The sequence below is a fragment of the Peromyscus maniculatus genome, chromosome X (genome assembly GCF_049852395.1).
Source record: "Peromyscus maniculatus bairdii isolate BWxNUB_F1_BW_parent chromosome X, HU_Pman_BW_mat_3.1, whole genome shotgun sequence".
NCBI classification, from domain to species: Eukaryota; Metazoa; Chordata; class Mammalia; order Rodentia; family Cricetidae; genus Peromyscus; species Peromyscus maniculatus.
The window spans coordinates 125,802,268-125,808,299 of NC_134875.1; positions in this window are offsets into that span (position 1 = coordinate 125,802,268).

Genomic DNA, 6,032 nt, shown 5'->3' on the forward strand with positions numbered 1-6,032 from the left:
CTGTCTACAGATATAAATCCATGGTGGCCACTGCTGTAGACTCTGCACTTTATTCAAAGTGAATGGTCACTTAAAGAACCAACTTGGACCCAACGGGCCTTACCATCTATCTCCTAGAACTCTCTGATCCAGGGCTACTATGTAAAATGGAACAGTTGAATAAAGGAAAATAGAAGAGGTACTCATAGGAGTTTGAGAGAGGGACAGAGGTAAAAGGAAGAAAAATTCTTGGTAGAGGGGGGAAGATATAAATGCAGGAGGATACACAAGAAAAGAAGAAAGAAGAAATATGAAGGAGAGAAGATACAAATTGTAAAGAATAGAAACTAATGTGAAAAATGAAAAGCAGTTAGTGGAAGATGAGATAAAGTGAAGGGAAGGAGGAGAGTTCTCAGTCTGAAAGGGGGAAAAAAGCCAAGAGTGGCTTGGAGAAGGGAAAAATGAAAGGAGATGAGAAACAGAATGAAAAGATAAAACATTTTTAAATTACATGACATTATTAATATAATGAGTTAGTAGGATATCACCCAAAGTAAGTCTATCCCACATACAGTATGATAGATTCTGATATCACTTCCCCATAATGTGACAAGCAAGTTTATACAATGTGGTGGTTTGAATAAAAATGGCCCCCATAGGCCCACAGGGAGTGCCACTATCAGGAGGTGTGGCCTTGTTGGAGAAAGTGTGTCACTGGGGGCAGGCTTTGAGGTCTCAGGTGCTCCAGATGCCACGCTTAGTGTCACTGTCACTTCCTGCTGCCTTTGGTTTCAGATGTAGAACTTGCAGCTACCTTTCCAGCACCACATCTGTCTGCACACCACCATGCTTCCTGCCATGATGATAATGGACTAAACCTCTAAACTGTAAATGAACCTCAATTAAATATTTCCCTTCTTGAGAGTTGGTATGGTCATGGTGTCTCTTCAGAGCAATAAAACCTAAGACACACAGCCTGACAGAGAAACTGTGAATTATGACCCTTTAGGTAGCCATGATTCACGTATAGAAGAAAGGAAAGATGACTGGAGATACTGGGAGGAGCTCTGCTGTCTGAGAGAAGGCTGATGAAATGCAATTCCACAGATCACTTTTAAGCTGCTGGCTAAAGCACAAGAAACCTGGGAAAAATCAGACCAAACCATTACAACACATCTCAAGCTGTTATCCGAGGCTCCCAGCTGCTTCCTATGTCACACAGGCTGCTAGGAATGTCAGCCTGCTCGTCAAACTTCTTGTATCAGTTTACTATTTTGGGATAGGAAAGTGAGATACAGTCAGGGCACAGAATAATCCTGCAAATGTGACATGTGTGCCCATGTGCTGGCCCTGATAAGCATATGGCCCCGCAGGCCAATGTGAGTTAACATAGGAAGGAAGCATTTATCATATGCTTCATGTGTTATCATTGTATATGGCACCTCCACAAACAAAACACTCATTCAATGTGCAGCCTGAACATGCATAAATGGCTGTCTTAACAGTGACAAAGGAACTCTGTTAGTAAGCTCAAGCACCAGGCACTTTCATTCGTTTCCTCTGATTCTCAAGAGACTGGAATATCTATTAAGTTAGGAAACCAGTCAAGGAGGAAGAACTAAGAATCAGGCAGAGACAGGATTCTGTCATCAACATAGCAGGTGCTGAGGGCCTAGCTCTTTCCTTTATATGGCAGGATCTTCCTCTTCACTGCCCCTCTGAGGAGCACTCACACAGTGTCACAGCGCCTCAAACTTGATGCTTTCTTGTGCTTTAGTTCCTGTCACAGAATAAAAATGAGAATTTACTAGGGCTCAAAGAATGCTACTAAATTTTCAAGCTGTGTTTCTAAACTGTAAGATAGGTTTACAAAGAAGGAAATGTATATTTAATTTGATAAATGAACAAATTATTTATCTATAGAAATTTCTTACCTCACTGATATCATCCTTTACACCAAAAAGCAGATAAACCTGAGTCTTCAAACCCCTACCTCAGCCCGCCCTTTTGCTTTGCCTGGCTCTGGAGATTGTTTAGGAGACAGGCAGCACAGCTTCTTCTACCTTCTGCTTTCCCCATGACAGCTGCAGTCAACCTTCCGTGACCAGCGACTCCAATTTTGCCTGTATCTGGCTAGTTTACAGATTTGCCAATTTCTTGAAACTTTGTGGTTCAAGGGCTCCATCTTGAGGAATGTTTTGTTTCTCTCAGTGCCTCCATGGTTAGGGAGACAGCAGAGGCAAAATGAAGAATTTTGCTGTCTAGCACAGCTGACTTATATTTGCTGTGTTTTCTTGTTCACAGTAAAACTTCTGACTACAGAACATTAACTGGGACTTGATTGCACATGATAAATTTCTCTGTGCATTTGATGGCCCCTTTTTAAAAGATTTTTAAAAAGCCAGTTAACAAGATCCTAACATAGTAGCAACTGATATACAACTTGAGGTTTACCATGGGTTCTTTCCCCCAGTTGCTGGGAACCATTTTCAGAAACCTCACCATTTGGGTTCTAAAGGAAGATACAGACATCTCAAACCAACCACTTATAGTTCTGTGTGTGATCTTTTGTAGGATCCTACTTCCAATGAGTCAACCAGAAATCTAGATGAGAATTCAGCTCTCCAACGTGTGTAAGCATGCTTTGTGGCGGCACACTTCCTGGATTAACTAAAAACCCTGCTGTATCTTGATGGCGCTTCCTTAAATTGCTCTTTGGACTCTTCTAATATATCTGTATCATTTCATCTTTGCCACTGCATTTCCTCAAATAAACAACCTGGCATAATGTCTTTCTCCTGACTACACTCTGGTTGATACAGTTCTGAAGCTCTATTTTCTTGCTTTTAGAATTCTGATATTCATATACATGTTGAAGAACATCTATAGTAAGCACAGAAGTCTGTGATAAATTTTATTAAACAAAGACTAAAATCTGTGTAAAAAGGCATACCAGAGGCAGTATAAAATCCTTGATTTATGGAGTCAGAAGAACCTCAAACATGTAATCAAATGAACAGTGCCAAGCAATAAAAAGTTTGAACATCAAAGTTTGTTGTAACTGTTAAACTTTAACCAACAAAGTAGGAATGCAGAAAGAAGACTTAAGTGAAAAGAGGAAAGGGAAAGTGGTATTAGAAATTAGATTTCTAGAAATATCAAATTCTTAAATGGATGACTTCAAGCTGAGGGGTAATTTTCAGCTTGGCCCTATAAAGTAAGACTCAGGCAGAAGTGAAAATACCAGCAACTAAACAGCAATTCTCAGCACACCACAGGGAACTCTGTTCCCACAAAGAATAATACAGGAGTAATAACCTGCCCCCTGGAACAGTGGGGAAGCCATTCAGAAGAGCCTGGAATAAAATGTAGCCTGAAAGTCGGGCCAGTCTTTGAAAGCCAGGGAAAAAGGCAGATGGATAATAAAGAAAAAGAATTCATACACTTGGATCCAGAAATTACCTCATTTGCATTTTGATTTTGAAATAATATTTTAAAATATTCACTCATTGGGACCAAAGTAATGTGTGGTTTTTGACAATTCCATTTAAATAACTGTAACTCAGTGGTAGAATGCTTGACTAGTATGTGCAAGGCCCTGGGCTCCATCCCTAGCACAATAGACTAATAAATAAGTAAATAAGCAATGGTCTAAAGTCTTGTTTTGTTCATAAAGAAATTTTTTGAAAAAGTTAAACATTTTAAAAACTCAGAGTATTTAAGGACATGATAAAATATTTATAATTTTTTGGCGAATTTAAACAAGTGGAGCCTGGTGATTTATTTAGGAGCAACTTCTAGAAGCAGGAATGAGGAAGGGAAGAGAGTGAGATGGTATAAAAGGAAGAGTAATTTCTGTAATGGCTGCTTCTTCAAAGGCAGTTTCACATGGGGATCTATCTTCCACATTGGGAGCTGCAGAATGGGGATATTTCAAGTAATATAGAATTCCATATGTACAGGTTCTTTGGAATCTTCAGCCCTCAGAATCCCAACACCACAACCTCAGTTTCAACATAACTGCTTAGTCCTCATTTTCCTGCTTTCCATTCTGCTGGTTGTTGAATCAGTAGATACTAGCGATGCAAGCATTGTCATGAAAGATATGTATCTTAGAATTCCAAGCACTGGTGCTTGCTTGGGGGTTGTGATGGCTAATTTTCTTCAACTTGATTGGATTAAGAAACACCTATGGGGCATTAGTAAGGCATATCTTTGGCATACCAGATGCCAAAGACACATGCATACATATGACGATATTTCTACAGATGATTAACAGTACCTGGAAAACGCAGTCTGAATGCAGGTGGCACTATCTCTTGGGCTAGAGTCCTGGACATAACAAAAAGGATAGAAGAAAGCCATCTAGGCATGAGCAATCTTTTTTCCTCTGCTACCCTCTCTGTTCCAGATAAGAGCAGCCACTGCTGTGAGCTGCTCCTGCCACCATGCCTTCCCCACCATGATGGGCTGTATCCTCAAATTGGGAGCAAAACTGAACACTTCCTCCCTTAAAAGCCATTAATACAAGGTATATGTTTAAAAGTAAAGTGGGCAGATGTGATCCTAAAGGGCTCTTCCTAATCAAACCCTCTAAGATGCCTGGAAAACCTCAGACTCTTAAGACTGAACCTTGGATTAGGAAACAAGTTTTCTCCACATTGAAACACGCACCTGTTGTGTTTGACACTTAGAAACAAGGCTGGAGAGGTATAATGGCTTAAGTTTGCAAAAGTAATATTTCATACTTTCAGAATTCTGAAAACACATGAAATACAAACAAGGAAGTTTTTGCCTAGAATCTAGCAAATCACCACTATTCCACAATAACTACTGCTTGCTGAATCATTGAGGAATTTAGTTCTCCATTCATTTATTGAATTTTTCATCTCCCAAAATTAATGTTGTTCTTAAGTATCAAATAGTCACAAATTTTAAATTTCAATTGTGGCCAGGTGAACTTAGGAACATATATTCAATGTAACTACTGTTGATCTAGGACCCAGGCCCTGGGACACAGTCAGTCCCCAAGAACCCCTACCTAACTCTGCCCCAGCTGCCCCAGCAGGAAAAAAACTCGTGTGGCCAGCCCTCCCACCAAAACCCCCATCAGACCCTGCAATCTACAAGACACACACCATACCCCAATACCCATCCACCTGTGACCCCAATAACTTCCTGAGACACAGAATTCACCAGCTCTCATTGGACCAAAAGGTGAGTGACTCTTCTCACACCCAGAGAGTCCTGCCTCTAGGACCTAGGCCCTGAGACACAGCCAATCCCTGGGAACCCCTAGCCAACTCTATTCCAGTTGATGGCCATCAGGGAAAACTCCTGCAGGCAGCCCCCCCCCAACAAAAGCCCCATCAGACCCTGCAATCTACAAGACCCACACCCTACCCAAATCACCTGTGACCCAGTAAATTTCTGAGACACAGAATCTGCCAGCTCTCATTGGACCAAGAGTGGCTTCCTGAGACACAAAACCTACCAGCTCTCATTGGACCAAGAGAGGCTTTCTGAGACACAAAATCCATCAGCTCTGACTGGACCAAGAGCACTGATAAGACCAAGAGAGGCTCCATGAGCCACAGAATCAGCTAGCTTGGATTGGACCAAGAGCAGTTCCCTGGGACACAGAATCTGCCAGTTCCAATTAGACAAAGAGCTATTATTGGACCCAGAGGGGCCCCCTGACACACAGACACAGCATGCACAGATTGGACCAATAGCAGCTTGCTCAGACACAGGCACCTCTTGCACCTATTGGAGGAAAAGATGTATAGATGCCAGTGCAAAAATACATACAACAACATAAAGAGAAATATGACATCAACAGAACCTAGCCCTTCTACAACAGCAAGACCTGAACATCACAATGTAGAAGAAGTAGAAGAAAGTGACCTTAAAAATAACTTCATGAAGATGCTAGAGGCCTTTAAAGAGAAAATGAAATTTTCCCTTAAAGAAATTGAGGAAAAGACAAACAAAAATTGGAAGAAATCAATAAAGAAATTGAGGAAAAGACAAACACAAAATTGGAAGAAATC